We start from the raw sequence: 17941 nt of genomic DNA, 5'->3' as shown, positions 1-17941 counted from the left end.
CAGAAACTTTAAGCTTTCAAAAATGTTGAAAACTTTAGGAATGGTTGGAAATATTCCAACAAATATTCTGGGGTGTTCAGCATAGTTTTTATAAACTAATTGGGAGCTGAAATAAATAGTAAATCAATGAAATAGCAAAACAGAAACAAAATAGAAAAGAAAGAGAAAAGAAACTACCTGACGCTCACCTGGCCCGGCCCAGCTCTTCCTGTCGTCTTCCTCCCCCGCCAGTGGGCAGCAGGAGGTGGCCGCCGCGTACTCCGGAGCGGCCACGCACCTATGCGCCTGCCTGGACACCGCCTCGCACTGGCAAGCACGGGGATATCCACCCCGAGCCCGTCCCTAACCGTTCCCCAGCTCCAGTTTCCCGCTCCTCTCGGGATCTCTCCTCCCTCCTTCTGCCGCCATTGCCAAGAGCCCGAGCTCGAGCCGCCGCGCCTCTAGCCACATGACCTCCCCTCCGAGTAGTCCAGTAGCTTCACCTCGTCGAGCTGGTTCTCTCTGCAACGATCGAAGTCTCCCCGAGCTCTGCAACGTCCCCAATGCCATCGTCTTCAACCTTCGGTCGCCGGCAAAACGACGGCGAAACGCCGGCAATAGCCCTTCCCCGAGACGTCTAAGCCCATCTCTGCACTCCCCATGAGCCTGTGATCTTTTCCCCTCTCCTTCCCCTCGGATCCATGCCCCCTAGCCACTGGACCATCAAACCCGTACTCCGGCAGCCGCCCCGGCTTGTCGCCGGCTTACTCCCGTCACCTATAGCTCTCCCTGAGGCCAGCGCTGGATGAGGTCGAGCCTGGAGATCACTCCAGTGCTCTCAGCATCCTTTTCCGAGCACCACAACACGTTTTAGCTCTCTCCGGCGAGCCCTCCGCCGCGCCCGTGGTCGCCGCCGGCCATATTCCGGTGGGGGCCGATGTGGCCAACCTAACCCAGAAGTTTAAAGCCTAAACACTCACTGACAGTGGGCCCAAGGCCAAGTCAAACCCAATTAGGGGCTGGTCAGCGCGGGATTAGCCCTTGAGACGCTGACCAGTGGGTCCCCCCTGTCAGGTTTGACCTGATCAGGTCAGTTGACCTGCTGATGTCAGGCTGACGCAATAAAGGGGTTTTCCAGTATAAAAATAATTCTAGAAATGTTTAAAACTTCAAAAATTCAGAGAAATTAGTCTGTAACTCCAATGAAAATAATTTATATATGAAAAAGTATCAGAAAAATTCAAGGAATCTGAATATGTCATTTTCAAACATGTTTGAAAATGTTACAGAACCCAAACATGTAGATTAATGAATAAGTTAATTCTTATAAATACTTTGTAGATGAAATTTGGCAAATATTTAAATTTCATTATAAATGACATGATCAAACACTGTCCTAATTACAAACCAGCAACCTAACATGGCATCCCATGCATGTTAAAAGCAAGTTGATCTGAGCATCAGGTCGAATCAATTAAAATGGTATTCGAGAATACCTCGTTTGAAGTGATATTTGAATTTGATTCAAATCAACTTCAAACCTAATACATGTTAGCCATAATAGTATACCATCTTGCATTCTCATGCCATGCTCATGCATCATCTTGATTGCATATGTTTGTTATTGATTGTTGTTTTTGATCGGTAGATTATAGGACTACGGGTCAAGAGATATTTGGGTTTCTTTCATTCCTAGGAAAAAGGAAGTAAGTTTGATGATCAGAGAGTTGAACTTGATAGTTGAGTGGTTACGCTATTCCATTTTGCGTTGTCTCAAAATTTGTTTTTGAGCATTTACAGCCGTTATGCTGCCCAATTTTGCATTGGGAGCTCTAATGCTTTTGCATTACTCTCTATTTACAGATGCCTGGCCGTCCTTCTCGTCAGGTGGTACGTCTGACCAGGTGCATTGATGTACCGGGTCATACGGCCATGCTGGTCAGGGTGATGTCGGTGTGCGGTTACCGCTGGTACCCCGAGTACACAGTGGAGGAACAGTACCGAGACTTCAACCAGAGCCAGTATATCTGCACCGTTAGGGTATTTCCAGACTACCCTGGCGCTGAGGAGCCAATCCATTGGTCCTATGGGTTGGGAGTCACTGTTGACATGGCAGTACAAGATGCTGCCTATTCAATGCTGACCATTATGAGGGCGAGACATGCACTGCTGCAGAACTCAGAGTTCTGCTATGTTCAGGCATCTCAGCCTGGTGAAGAGGGATACCTCAGCGGAGTCTACTTTGATTCTTCTATGGAGGATCCACTTCTGCAGTCCACTGTTGAGATGCTAGATAACAGAGACAGGGATGCTCCTGCTCTCCGCATGGAGCTTTATGCTACCCGTGCCCGTCTGTGGACGGCTTTGACGCAGCTGGCACCAGTAGTCCAGACAGGGTACGGAGATATGGATATGCTGAACCCTGTTAGGACCCATCTTCCGGCCCACGTTGACTGGCCAGCTATAGGAGGAGTCACCCCTCTTCGGGGACCCCTCTTACCACCAGTCAGGGGACCAAGGCCACATCCGTGTCCTTATGGATCCCAGGGATCTCAGGCTAGAGTGTTTCCTGATCCGCAGGTTGAGCTTCCAAGTCATGGAGGTAATCTCTATGAGATGTTCTATGCGGATGCCTGAGCTGTGAGCGGAAGGATAGTATGGTAGTAGCCGTACGTTCATAGTCTTGTGTGACTTGTGAAGTATGCCTGTGATGTGAAATGAATTCTGGAGGCCTAGATAAATAATGTATAGGAAGCTTGTAAGCCTCTGATGAGTAGTTTCATAATTTCAGTAGTTTGCTCTCTGGTTAAGGTTGTACTGAACTATGTAAGGGTGTGTATGAACCATGGTGTATATATAGCAGTTGCTTGTTACCATGTTGTTCGGATATTCATTTCCACATTCCGTGTGTTCAGTACATTCTTAATCCATAGCTAGTATTGATATGATATTGGTCTAAGCTGTGAGTTTGTTTGTCAGGATGGTGTTCACCAGGTTGAACCGTGCCCCTGCTCATGAGCAAGGTGAGGGTAGTCAAGCGTCGCAGGAAGACCTGCCTCACCCGCCCTCTCTGGCGGAAGTTATGATTGAGGCAGAGAGGAACAAAAGGGAGACCAACCGACTGTTAGAGCGTATTGAGCAGAATACGGTTCGTCAGCCTAGGAATGCTGCAGTGTCCCTCAACGACTTTGTGAAGCCGAATCCTCCAAAGTTTCATCATTCTGTCGATCCCCTCGACGCTGATGACTGGCTGTGCAGCATCTCACGCAAGATTCGCTCTGCGAATGTTTCTCAGGCCGACAAGGTGACCTTTGCAGCGTATTTCCTGGAAGGACCCGCCAATCTGTGGTGGGAGAACTTTGAAGCTATGCGTCCCGCTGTACCAGCAGCCACATGGGCAGACTTTAGTGCAGCTTTTCGTCTGCACCATATTCCAGAGGGCCTGATGGACAGAAAGAGAGAGGAGTTATGTGCCTTCACTCAGGGCAAGTTGACCGTGGATGCCTATAGCCGCGAGTTCGGTAACCTCGCCCGCTATGCAACAGAGGAGGTGTCTACTGACGCCAAGAAGCAAGAAAGATTCCGTAAGGGTCTGAGCCCTGAGGTTCGTCGTGATCTGCGCCTCCACGAGTGTGCAATCTTTCAAGCCCTGGTCAACAAGGCGATCAGTGCCGAGACTGGTCATACTGACTTTGAAGCCACAAGGAAGCACTCCCGTGACTTTGGCTCGTCTTCTGGTTCCGCGTTTCCAAAACGCAGGCTGTGGGTTCCGAACAGTTCTCTGCCGCCAAGATACACTCCGAGGCCATCCAACGTGGCGCCTCAGACGAATCAGACCAACCGTCCAATAAAAACTTATGGTGGTCCAGCTAACAATGTTGCACCACGTGCCAACCAAGTGATATGCTACAAGTGTGGAGAACCAGGGCACTACTCCCGTGAGTGTCCTCAAAATGTGGGTGCCAAGCAACCCGGAAAGTCCGTCGGGAAGGCAAGTCGGGCAAAGCTTACTATGTGAAGCCAACTCCTGCACGTGGCCGTATGAACTATGTCTCAACAGAAGAAGCTGCAGAGGATCCCGACGTCATACTGGGTACGCTTCTTGTTAATCATCACCCAGCGTCTGTTCTCTTTGACACTGGGTCTTCTCATTCCTTCATTTCGGAAAGTTATGCACAGTTGCATAACATGTCTTTTTGTGATATGCCAATTCCATTGGTTGTCCAAACTCTTGGTAGTAAATGGCAAACCTCTAGGATAACCTATGACAATGAAATTCTAGTAGACAGGCTAGTTTTTCTAGCCTCATTGATAGCCTTGAAATCTTCGGATATTAATATCATCTTGGGTATGGAGTGGATGTCAGCTCACTATGCCAAGATTGATACTCATTCTAGAAATGTCCAGCTTACCCATTCCTCGGGTGAGATAGTAAATGTCTCTACTCGAGTTGCCAAATGCCAACTCTATTCCTTAAATTCCAATCCTCTTCCGGAACTTGAAGACATTCCGGTAGTCCGTGACTTTCCGGATGTCTTTCCAGAGGAACTGCCAGGAATTCCACCTGACAGAGATGTAGAGTTTGTGATAGATCTTGTTCCGGGAACTGTCCCAATAGCCAGAAGACCATATAAGATGGCACCCCTGGAGCTAGCCGAACTTAAGAAGCAACTAGATGAGGCCTTGAATAAAGGTTTCATTTGTCCTAGCTCTTCTCCTTGGGCTTGCCCCGTCCTCTTTGTCAAGAAGAAAGACAGAACGGATCGGATAGTTGTAGATTACCGACCGGTTAATCTGGTCACCATAAAGAACAAGTATCCGCTCCCCAGGATCAACAATCTGTATGATCAGCTCGCTGGGTCCTCAGTCTTCTCCAAAATGGATTTGAGGTTGGGATACCATCAAATCAAGATCAAGAACGGGGACATTCCAAAAACGGCTTTTGTTACTCGTTATGGCCAATACGAGTACACCGTCATGTCTTTCGGTTTAACCAATGCCCCAGCCACGTTCTCTCATTTGATGAATTCAATCTTCATGGAGTATTTGGATAAATTCGTCGTGGTATACCTCGATGATATTCTCATCTACTCGAAGAACGAACAAGAACAGGCCGAGCATCTAAGGCTGGTATTGATGAAACTTCGAGAGCATCGCCTTTATGCCAAGTTTTCAAAATGTGAATTTTGGTTACCAGAAGTGACCTATCTAGGTCACGTAATCTCTGGTAAGGGTATTGCTGTTAATCCCGAGAGAGTTCAAGCTGTCCTTGATTGGAGTCAACCTGAATCGGTTAAGCAAGTTAGGAGTTTTGTTGGTCTAGCGAGCTATTGTTGCCGCTTTGTCGAGAATTTCTCCAAGGTTGCAAAGCCTCTAACTGAACTCCTCAAGAAAGATAAAAAGTTCGAGTGGACACCACAGTGTGAGCATAGTTTTCAGGAACTGAAAAGACGCCTGACTTCCGCACCTGTGTTGCTACCACCAGATTTTTCTAAGGACTTTGTTATCTATTGCGACGCCTCGTGACAAGGATTAGGTTGCATTCTCATGCAAGATCGTCATGTGATCGCATACGCATATCGACAGTTGTGTCCACATGAGGATAATTATCCCACACATGACCTTGAGTTTGCAGCTGTGGTCCATGCACTAAAAACCTGGCGACATTACCTTCTGGGTAATCGTTGCGAAATATTCACTGATCACCAAAGTCTGAAATATATCTTCACCCAACCGGATTTGAATCTCAAGCAAAGACGGTGGGTTGAGTTGATCTCGGATTACGACTTAGGGATAACTTACACCCCGGGGAAGGCCAATGTTATGGCCGATGCACTAAGTCGTAAATCTTATTGTAACAATTTGATGCTACAACAAGGTCAACCACATCTCTATGAGGACTTTCGGAAGTTGAATCTTCATATTGTTCCTCAAGGATTCCTTTCTACCCTGGTGGCGAAGCCTACCCTTAAGGATCAAATTATAGCTGGCCAAAAGAGTGACAAGGGTATATCACGGATCAAGGAGAATATTTTTAGCGGAAACGCTAAAGAATTTTCCATGAACGATCAAGGTGTTGTGTTCTTCCAGAATCGTCTAGTGGTTCGTAGGAACCCACATCTAAGGCAGTTAATCATTAAGGAATCCCATGATTCTCCTCTCACCATTCATCCCGGTAGTACTAAGATGTATCAGGACCTACGCCAGAGGTTCTGGTGGACTAGGATGGAGAGAGAAATTGCTGAGTTCGTTGCTAACTGTGATGTTTGTCGTCGAGTTAAGGCAGAACATCAAAGGCCTGCTGGCACCCTTCAACCTCTAGCTATTCCTCAATGGAAATGGGATAAAGTTAGTATGGATTTCATTACCGGATTTCCCAAGACCAAGAAAGGAAATAATGCTATCTTTGTGGTCATTGACCGTCTTTCCAAAGTGGCTCATTTTCTTCCCGTTCGTGAGAGTATAACAGCTAGCGAGCTAGCAGAGTTATATATTTCTCGAATAGTGTCTCTTCATGGTGTTCCCCTGGAGATTAACTCGGACCGTGGGAGTATCTTTACTTCTTGCTTCTGGGAAAGTTTTCAGAATGCCATGGGGACTCACTTGTCTTTTAGCACTGCTTTCCATCCCCAATCAAGTGGTCAAGTAGAAAGAGTGAATCAAATACTAGAAGATATGCTCCGAGATTGTGTTATATCATTCGGTATGAATTGGGAGAAGTGCCTTCCATTCGCCGAGTTCGCTTATAACAGTAGTTATCAATCAAGCTTGGGCAAAGCTCCTTTTGAAGTTCTCTATGGACGAAGATGTCGAACACCTCTTAATTGGTCAGAAACCGGAGAGAGGAAACTCTTTGGCCCGGATATGATCCAGGATGCAGAAGAGCAGGTTCACATTATTCGTGAAAAGTTGAAAACAGCCCAGTCTCGTCAAAAGAGCCAATATGATCGTCATCATAAGGCTGTGACCTTTGAAGTTGACGAGAAGGCTTACCTTCGGGTTACACCTTTGAAGGGTACCCATCGATTCGGTATCAAGGGCAAGTTGGCTCCTCGTTACATTGGTCCTTTTCGCATTCTTGACAAACGAGGAGAAGTTGCCTACCAGTTGGAACTTCCTCCGCATCTTTCCAAGGTTCATGATGTCTTCCACGTCTCGCAACTCAGGCGTTGATTTTCGGATCCTATCCGTGAAGTGGACCACGAAACGCTTGATCTCCAAGATAACCTTTCATACCGAGAATACCCCGTGCGTATTCTTGATCAAGCTGAGCGTACCACTCGACGTCGAAACCTCAAGTTTCTTAAAGTTCAATGGTCAAATCATTCTGAAAAGGAGGCAACTTGGGAAAGAGAGGATCATCTCCGACTTGAGTATCCTTCGTTATTCCCGACGACTTCTAAATCTCGGGACGAGATTCTTTTGAGTGGGGGTGAGTTGTCACATCCCTGACACCTTAAGCAAGTTAGCTTGTGCTCATGTTTTCTTTGCATTGCATCTAGGAAATTATCAACAAGAACAAAGTAAGTGGTGAAGGAAAATTCAACAAACCCTACCCACTTCTCAAATTAAAGGAAATTCCAAACTAGTTAAAATAAATGAACCCAAAATGGCCTCAAGAAAAGTTCAATCTTTCTGATAATTCTTGAAAACAAATAAGCAATAAAGGAAACCATTTATTTTATACTCCTGGCATTTTAAATAAATGCAAAAGCTACTGGTTTTAAGTTTTAAATTTGAAATCAGAAACTTTAAGCTTTCAAAAATGTTGAAAACTTTAGGAATGGTTGGAAATATTCCAACAAATATTATGGGGTGTTCAACATAGTTTTTATAAACTAATTGGGAGCTGAAATAAATAGTAAATCAATGAAATAGCAAAACTGAAACAAAATAGAAAAAAAAAGAGAAGAGAAACTACCTGACGCTCACCTGGCCCGGCCCAGCTCTTCCTGTCGTCTTCCTCCCCCGCCAGTGGGCAGCACGAGGTGGCCGCCGCGTACTCCGGCGTGGCCACGCACCTGTGCGCCTGCCTGGCCGCCGTCTCGCGCTGGCAAGCATGGGGATATCCAACCCGAGCCCGTCCCTATCCGTTCCCCAGCTCCAGTTCCCCCCTCCTCTCGGGATCTCTCCTCCCTCCTTCTGCCGCCATTGCCAAGAGCCCGAGCTCGAGCCACCGCGCCTCTAGCCACAGGACCTCCCCTCCGAGTAGTCCAGTAGCTTCACCTCGTCGAGATGGTTCTCTCTGCAACGGCCGAAGTCTCCCCGAGCTCTGCAACGTCCCCAATGCCATCGTCTTCAACCTTCGGTCGCCGGCAAAACGACGGCGAAACGCCGACAATAGCCCTTCTCTGCACTCCCCGTGAGCCTGCGATCTTTTCCCCTCTCCTTCCTCTCGGATCCGTGCCCCCTAGCCACTGGACCATCGAACCCGTACTCCGGCAGCCGCCCCGGCTCGTCGCCGGCTTACTCCCGCCACCTATAGCTCTCCCTGAGGCCAGCGCTGGATGAGGTCGAGCCTGGAGATCACTCCAGTGCTCTCAGCATCCTTTTCCGAGCACCACAGCATGTTTTAGCTCTCTCCGGCGAGCCCTCCGCCGCGCCCGTGGTCGCCGCCGGCCATATTCCGGTGGGGGCCAACGTGGCCAACCTAACCCAGAAGTTTAAAGCCTAAACACTCACTGACAGTGGGCCCAAGGCCAAGTCAAACCCAATTAGGGGCTGGTCAGCGCAGGATTAGCCCCTGAGACGCTGACCAGTGGGTCCCCCCTGTCAGGTTTGACCTGATCAGGTCAGTTGACCTGCTGATGTCAGGCTGACGCAATAAAGGGGTTTTCCAGTATAAAAATAATTCTAGAAATGTTTAAAACTTCAAAAATTCATAGAAATTAATCTGTAACTCCAATGAAAATAATTTATATATGAAAAAGTATCAGAAAAATTCAAGGAATCTGAATATGTCATTTTCAAACATGTTTGAAAACGTTACAGAACCCAAACATGTAGATTAATGAATAAGTTAATTCTTATAAATACTTTGTAGATGAAATTTGGCAAATATTTAAATTTCACTATAAATGACATGATCAAACACTGTCCTATTTACAAACCAGCAACCTAAGATGTCATCCCATGCATGTTAAAAGCAAGTTGATCTAAGCATCAGGTCGAATCAATTAAAATGGTATTCGAGAATACCTCGTTTGAAGTGATATTTGAATTTGATTCAAATAAACTTCAAACCTAATACATGTTAGCCATAATAGTATACCATCTTGCATTCTCATGCCATGCTCATGCATCATCTTGATTGCATATGTTTGTTATTGATTGTTGTCATTCCTTTCGGTAGCCTCCGCTCCCCCGGATTCCACCGAATATCCGTGTGACGGATATTGTCACTCCTCTGAGCAACAAGGCAAGCAACCATTTTGATCATCCCGATAAATCCCATGTTCTTGCTCATGCACTTACTTATTGCATTAGGATCAAATGCTTCAAATGCTTTTGCCACGTTAGTTGAACCCACTTCCTTTGCATGACCTATCCTTGTCACAGTAAATAGCCGAACCTTGCAACCTAGCATACCTGGTAGTTGCTTGAGCCATGATGTGTCTTATCCTGCTATGCATGCTATGCTTAGAGTTGTGTATGGTCTGTCATCTGGGAGATGAACAGAATTGTGAGAATGTGTTCGGTAAGAAAGGTTGTGTGTTGAACCTGATTTGGTAAAGGTACCGGTGAAAGGCTGTGTAGGAGTACATGGCGGGTTGTTTCATTGGAACCGTCCTTCGGAACTGAGTTCCGTGTATGTAATCCAAGACGAGATACTACCACATGCTGGGCCCTGAAATATGACCCCGCTCGAATTATTAATCGCTTAGTACTCGGTCCAGGAGTTGCAAGTAGTTTCTGGTGTTTATAGTCATGCTGGAGGTCGTGCATGGTGCTGACCTGAGAGGTGGGCTGTGATGCGGTAGGCAGTGGCACGATGTACCAAGTGGCACCCGGATGGTGGGCTTGGGAATCCTGCGCACATCGTTTGGGGCCGTGGCGGAAACCTCGGCCGGACTTCCGTGCGGGTTACCCTCAGATAGGCAATAGACCTGGACTAGGTACTAATGTGGTTAACGGTCGTGGCCGACTCCCTCGCTGGGCTTCCGCTTGAAGGTTGCCGAGGTGCACATGGCGATAAGTGGCGAGAGCGTGTGTGACGAAGTACACCCCTGCAGGGTTATGATCTATTCGAATAGCCGCGTCCGCGGATATGGACTACTTGGAGACATATGTTGTTCATAGATAATTTCAATGGCTACTCATAAAATTGTCAAGATAAGCGTGAGTGTCGTGGACGGCATTTCCGTATGGAGACGGAATGATTCCATGATGGAGTATTGTTGTGGTCTTAGTGGACTCGTGTGCGAGAAATCAAGTTGTCAAAATTATTTAAAAATGCAAGTTGTCTAGCCACGAGTCAAATGCTGGCTTTCCGCATGAAACCCCACCATACCTTATTGATACATTGCATGAGTAGTTAGTTATCCTAAAGTCTTGCTGAGTACCTCCGTACTCATGTTTGCGTAATAAATGTTGCAAAGGTTGCTAATGACCCTAATGGAGGGTTCTTCATAGACATCGGCGACGACGAGTAGCTGGTGTCCCAGCTACGATGCCCTAGGTCGGGTCTGTAGTATAGTCAGGCCATGTGCCTTCTAGTTGCACCTGTCTGTACTCAGACAGTTTTAAACACTTCCGCTGGCTTGTAACTGAATAAATGCTATGATGGTTCGTGAGACCCTTACCGTGTAATATTATGTGTGTGGCTCTTCCGAGCCTCTTAAATAAAGCTTGTATGTTTATGGTTATGTTGTGATGCCATCGATGTATCTATACGTATCGGTATGCCATGCGTACGTGTGTCATACTTGATATGTATGGGGTTCGATTACCTAGCCGTGAACTTTAGTAGCACTCCTTACAGGGAAATGCCCCTTTGTGATCCAACGAGCCATGGTAGCTCGCTACTGCTCCGGACACATTGGTTGACCGGCATGTGTCCTTCTTAGCTGTTGTGTCTGTCCCCTTTGGGGAAATGTCACGCGATGTAATGGAGTCCTTGTAGCTTGCTACGACTCGTCTACATTCGCTGGTGACCGACACCTGCTTTGTTGGGTCATGTATGTCTGTCCTTGTGCGGTACTACCACTTTGGTTTATGACTAGACTTGTCGATCCGGGTTCTTTGATATTGGAATGCTAGCAACACAATTGCATACGTGAGTCAAAAGACGCAAACGGTCCCGGCTAAGGTAAGGCTGCAGCCGTGGGGTTAACCGTGCGTGAGACCGCAAAGGGATGTGATGTGTTACAGGCTGGATTCCTATGGCTTAGGATCGGGGTGACGACACAGTGAAGATGTGCTCAAAATGTCTGGGTAGTCAAACCGTCTAGCTGAGCTGGGGATTGAACTCCCGCAAGAGGCTACCAATGACAGAATTCTTCAATCACTGACACCTAGCTACAAGAGCTTTGTGTTGAATTATAACATGCCAGGGTTGAACAAGTCACCCAGCGAGTTAGTAGCGATGCTAAAAGTCGCAGAGTCAGAACTCCGAAAAGAGCATCAAGTGTTGATGGTCAATAAGACCACTCGTTTCAAGAGAAACGGCAAAGGCAAGAAGGGTAACTCCAAGAAGAGCGGCAAACCTGTTGCCAATCCGACGAAGAAACCCAAGGCTGGACCTAAGCCCGAAACAGAGTGTTATTATTGCAAGGGGATGGGTCACTAGAAGCGCAACTGCTCCAAGTATTTGGCTGATAAGAAGGCGGCCAAAGAAAAATCAGGTATATGTGATATACATGTTATTGATGTGTACTTAACCAACTCTCGTAGTAGTGTCTGGGTATTTGATACCAGTTCTGTTGCTCATATTTGCAATTCGAAATAGGAACTGCGGAATAAACGAAGGCTGGCGAAGGATGAAGTGACGATGCGCGTGGGAAATGGTTCCAAGGTTGATGCAATCGTCGTTGGCATAGTCTCACTTCAGTTACCATAAGCATTAGTTATGAACTTAAATAATTGTTATTTAGTGCTTGCGTTAAACATGAACATTATATTTGGATCTTATTTATTGCGAGATGGTTACTTGTTTAAGTCAGAGAATAATGGTTGTTCTATTTCTATGAGTAATATCTTTTATGGTCATGCACCCAATGTGAGAGGATTGTTCATATTGAATCTTGATTGTGATGATACACATATACATAACATTGAGACCAAAAGATGTAGAGTTAACAATGATAGCACCACGTTTTTGTGGCACCGCCCCTTAGGTCATATTGGTGTAAAGCGCATGAAGAAACTCCATTCCGATGGGCTTTTAGAATCACTTGATTTTGAATCACTTGACACGTGTGAACCATGCCTCATGGGCAAGATGACTAAGACTCCGTTATCCGGAACAATGGAGCGTGCAAGTGACTTGTTGGAAATCATACATACCGATGTGTGCGGTCCAATGAGTGTGGAGGCGCACGGCGGATATTGTTATTTTCTCGCCTTCACTAAGTATTTGAGTAGGTATGGATATATCTACTTGATGAAGCACAAGTCTGAAACGTTTGAGAAGTTCAAGCAATTTCAGAGTGAAGTTGAAAATCATCGTAACAAGAATATCAACTTCCTACGTTCTGGACGTGGGGGTGAGTATCTGAGTTTCGAGTTTGGTGTTCCCTTAAGAAAATGTGGAATTGTTTCACAATTGACACCGCCTGGAACACCACAGCATAATGGTGTGTCCCAACGTCGTAATCATACTTTCTTAGATATGGTGCGTTCTATGATGTCTCTTACAGATTTGTCGTTATCTTTTTGGGGTTATGCATTAGAGACAACTGCATTCACTTTAAAGAGGGCACCATCAAAATTCGTTGAGACGACACCATACGAGCTGTGGTATGGCAAGAGGCCAAAGTTATCATTTCTTAAAGTTTGGGGATGTGATGCTTATGTCAAAAAGCTTCAGCCTGAAAAGCTGGAACCCAAAATGGAAAAGTGCGTCTTCATAGGTTAGCCAAAGGAGACAGTTGGGTACATCTTCTATCTCAGATCCGAGGGCAAAGTGTTTGTTGCTAAGAATAGAGCTTTTCTTGAGAAGGAGTTTCTCTCAAAATAATTGAGTGGGAGGAAGATAGAACTTGATGAGGTTGTAGAACCTCTACTCCCTCTAGATGGTGGCGCAGGGCAAGGGGAAACCTCTGTCAAAGCGACGCCGGTTGAGCAGGAAGTTAATGATGATGATCATGAAACTTCAGATCAAGTTTCTATCGGACCTCGCAGGTCGACAAGATCACATGCTGCTCCTGAGTGGTACGGTAATCCTGTCTTATCAATCATGTTGTTAGACAACAATGAACCTGCGAATTGTGAAGAAGCAATGGTGGGCCCAGATTCCAACAAATGGCTGGAGGCCATGAAGTCCGAGATAGGATCTATGTATGGAAACAAAATGTGGACTTTGGAAGTATTACCTGAAGGCCGGTAGGCTATTCAGAACAAATGGATCTTTAAGAAGAAGACGAACACGGACTGTAATGTAACCGTTTATAAAGCTCAACTTGTGGCAAATGTTTTTTCACAAGTTCAAGGAGTTGACTACGATGAGACATTCTCACCGGTAACGATGCTTAAATCCGTCCGAATCATGTTAGCAATAGTTGCATTTTTCGATCATGAAATCTGGCAGATGGATGTCAAAACAACGTTCCTTAATGGTTTTCTTAAGGAAGAGTTGTATATGATGCAACCCGAAGGTTTTGTCGATCCAAACAATGCTAACAAAGTATGCAAGCTCCAGCGACCCATTTATGGACTTGTGAAAGCATCTCGGAGTTGGAATACACGCTTTGATGAAGTGATCAAAGCGTTTGGGTTTATACAACTTGTTGGAGAATCTTGAATTTACAAGAAAGTGAGTGGGAGCTCTGTGACGTTTCTAACATTATATGTGGATGACATATTGTTGATTGGAAACAATTTGGAGTTTCAAGAGAGCGTAAAAGATTACTTGAACAAGTGTTTCTCTATGAAGGACCTAGGAGAAGCTGCTAACATTCTAGGCATTAAGATCTATAGGGATAGATCGAGGCGCGTGATAGGACTTTCACAAAGCACATACCTTGATAAAGTTTTGAAGAAGTTCAAAATGGAACAGTCCAAAAAGGGGTTCTTGCCAGTATTACAAGGTATAAAGTTGAGTAAGACTCAGTGTCCAGTAACTGCGGAAGATAGAGAAAAGATGAGTACCGTACCCTATGCTTCAGCCATAGGGTCTATCATGTATGCAATGTTGTGCACTAGATCGGACTTTAGCCTGGCCATAAGTATGGTAGGTAGGTTTCAAAGTAATCCAGGAGTGGATCACTGGACGAGAGTCAAGAATATTCTGAAGTACCTGAAAAGGACTATGGAAATGTTTCTCGTTTATGGAGGTGACGAAGAGCTCGTCATAAAGGGTTACGTCGACGCAAGCTTTGACACTGATCTGGATGACTTTAAGTCTCAAACCGAATACGTATTTATTCTTAATGGGGGTGCGGTAAGCTGGTGCAGTTCCAAGCAAAGCGTCGTAGCAGATTCTACATGTGAAGCGGAGTACATGGCTGCCTCGGAGGCAGCAAAGGAGGGCGTCTAGATGAAGCAGTTCATGATGGATTTTGGAGTTGTGCCGAGCGCACTAAATCCAATAACTCTGTTTTGTGGCAACACTCGTGCCATTGCTTTAGCAAAGTAACCAAGGTTTCACAAGAAGATCAGACACATCAAACGGCGTTTCAACCTCATCCGCGACTACGTCGAAGGAGAGGACGTAAATATTTGCAAAGTGCACACGGATCTGAATGTAGCAGATCCGCTGACTAAACCTCTTCCATGAGCGAAGCATGATCAACACCAAAACTATATGGGTGTTAGATTCATTCGAATGTAAATGGCATAGCGATGTGAGGACTATATTATTGACTCTAGTGCAAGTCGGAGACTGTTGGAAATATGCTCTAGAGGCAATAACAAAATTGTTATTATTATATTTCCTGTTTCAAGATAATCGTTTATTATCCATGCTATAATTGTATTGAATGAAAGCATAGATACATGTGTGGATATATAGACAAAACAATGTCACTAGCAAGCCTCTAGTTGGCTAGCCAGTTGATCAAGGATGGTTAAGGTTTTCTGACCATATGCAAGTGTTGTCACTCGATAACTGGATCACATCATTAGGAGAATCATGTGATGGACTAGACCCAAACTATGAACGTAGCATGTGATCGTGTCATTTTATAGCTATTGTTTTCTGCGTATCAAGTATTCATTCCTATGACCATGAGGTCATGTAACTCACTGACATCGGAGGAATACCTTGTGTGCATCAAACGTCACAATGTTACTGGGTGACTATAAAGGTCCTCTACAGGTATCTCCGAAGGTGTCCGTTCAGTTAGCATGGATCAAGACTGGGATTTGTCACTCCGTGTGACGGAGAGGTAAATCGGGGCCCGCTCGGTAATAAAACATCACAAACAAGCCTTGCAGGCAATGTGACTCAAGTGTAAGTCACGAGATCTTGTATTACGGAACGAGTAAACAGACTTGCCGGTAACGAGATTAAAATAGGTATACGGATACCGACGATCATATCTCGGGCAAGTAACATACCGAAGGACAAAGGGAATGTTATACGGGATTATATGAATCCTTGGCACAGAGGTTCAACCGATAAGATCTTTGTAGAATATGTAGGATCCAATATGGACATCCAGGTCCCGCTATTGAATATTGATCGAGGAGTGTCTCGGGTCATGTCTACATAGTTCTCAAACCCGCAGGGTCTGCTCACTTAAGGTTTAGTGACGTTTTAGTATAGTTGAGTTATATGTGTTGGTGACCGAAGGTTGTTCGGGGTCCCGGATGAGATCACGGACATCACGAGGTTTCCGGAATGGTCCGGAAACGAAGATTGATATATAGGATGGTTTCATTTGGTTATCAGAAAGTTTTCGGGCATTACCGACAATGTACCGGGAGTGACGAATGAGTTCCGGGTATTCATCGGGAGCGGCCCACCCACCCGGTAGTGAGCCGAGTGACCCTAGGGTGGCGCACCAGCCCTTAATGGGCTGGTGAGGCCATCCCAAGAGGGCTATGGTGCCACAAGTGGGAAAAACCAAAGGAAAAGAAAAAACAAGGAAAGAGGGAGGTGGGAAGGAAGGAGTGGACTCCTTCCTCCAAACCGACTTGGGGTGGGAGTCCACCTCTCCCTTTGGCCGGCGCCCTTGGTGCTCCCTTGAGCCCCAAGGTTAGCCCCTCCCCTCCTCCTATATATATTGGTGGTTTTAGGGCTTTTGAGAAATGACTTTGCCACGTGCAACTCAAACCTATACCACATAGTTCTTCCTCCAGATCGGATTTTCGAGGAGCTCGGGCGGAGCCCTGCAGGAGTAGATCATCACCACCCCCGGCGCGCTGTCACGCTGCCGGAGAACTCATCTACTTCTCCATCTCTCTTTCTAGATCAAGAAGGCCGAGATCGTCATCGAGCCGTACGTGTGCTGAACGCGGAGGTACCGTCCATTAGGCTCTAGATCAGAATGGATCGTGGGACGTATCGTGGGACGACGGTGATTTGAAGCAGGATGCTGTACCACTACATCGACCGCATTTCTTAACGCTTCCCGCTTAGCGATCTACAAGGGTATGTGGATCTAATGTCCTCTCGTAGATGAACATCACCATGATAGGTCTTCGTATGCGTACAATTTTTTTTGTTTCCCATGCAACGTTCCCCAACAAAACCCTCGCACACTTTCTGGAATCGCGGATTTCTCCATCGTTCCACCGCCGCAGCGCTTCTGAGATCCGGAGCGTCAGGAGACCTCTTCCTGGCACCCTGCCAGAGGGAGAATTGACCTCCGGGAGCTTCTCCACCACCATGGACGCTTCCCGGATGTGCCGTGAGTAGTCCTCCTTGGACCATGAGTCCATGACCCGTAGCTATGTGATGTATTCTCTCCAATCTTGTGATTCAATGGTTAGTCCTTGTGAGCTGCCCTACATGATCAGGGCATCTATGTAATTCTCTTGCTATAGCTATGCTCGATTTGTTGGGGTCCGATTGATTATGTTCAAATTGTTATGAATTATATATCTGATTATCCTTTTATATTATGTTCCTTAGTGATTCATGCATGTTCTCCGTTGATATTTATTGCTTTGGCCAAATAGTAGATTATAACTCCAAGAGGGAGCGTTATGCATGATTGTGGGTTCATGCCCCTCGATGTCTAGCTTGAGTGACAAAAACATGAGACTAGGGCATGTGCTTGTTGCCATCAGGGAGAAAACAACGGTGATTGTGACCACGGTTGCAAGGATTGTTTACCTTATGCATGGTACGTTAATGCAGTTGTCCGTTGCTTTGAGTTTACACTTTGGATGGGGCTCTCAACTTAATACCGTAGAGATGTTCTGGATAGATATCTCAAGGTGGATGATTAGTAAGTAGATGCTGATGAATAAACGGTCTGCTTGTCTTGGCATACTGCCCATTACTATTGAACCTCTAACTATCAAGTAGCATAATTAGCATTGCGGTGCGATCATAATTCTATCAATTGCCCGACTGTGATTTGTTTACCCAAGCATAGTTGTTTATCGTCTTTTGGGAGAGAGACATCACTAGTGAACATCATGTGACTCCACTCCATATCACCATCATTGTTTACACCTCCATCGTTTACCGCTTTCATTTACTTTTCCGTTGCAATCACTATTACTTTCCTGCTTGTGTTTTGATCCTTTGCAAACTACAAGGCCGGAGAGATTGACAACCTCTTTGTACTCGTTGGGAGCAAAGTTATTTGTTGTGTGTGCAGGTCCACGTCTTCTGCTAGCGCTAGGGTGG

Source organism: Hordeum vulgare, chromosome 4H, assembly GCF_904849725.1.
Source record: "Hordeum vulgare subsp. vulgare chromosome 4H, MorexV3_pseudomolecules_assembly, whole genome shotgun sequence".
NCBI classification, from domain to species: domain Eukaryota; kingdom Viridiplantae; phylum Streptophyta; class Magnoliopsida; order Poales; family Poaceae; genus Hordeum; species Hordeum vulgare.
The sequence above is the reverse complement of the archived record's forward strand: the minus strand, read 5'-3'. Positions refer to the sequence as shown.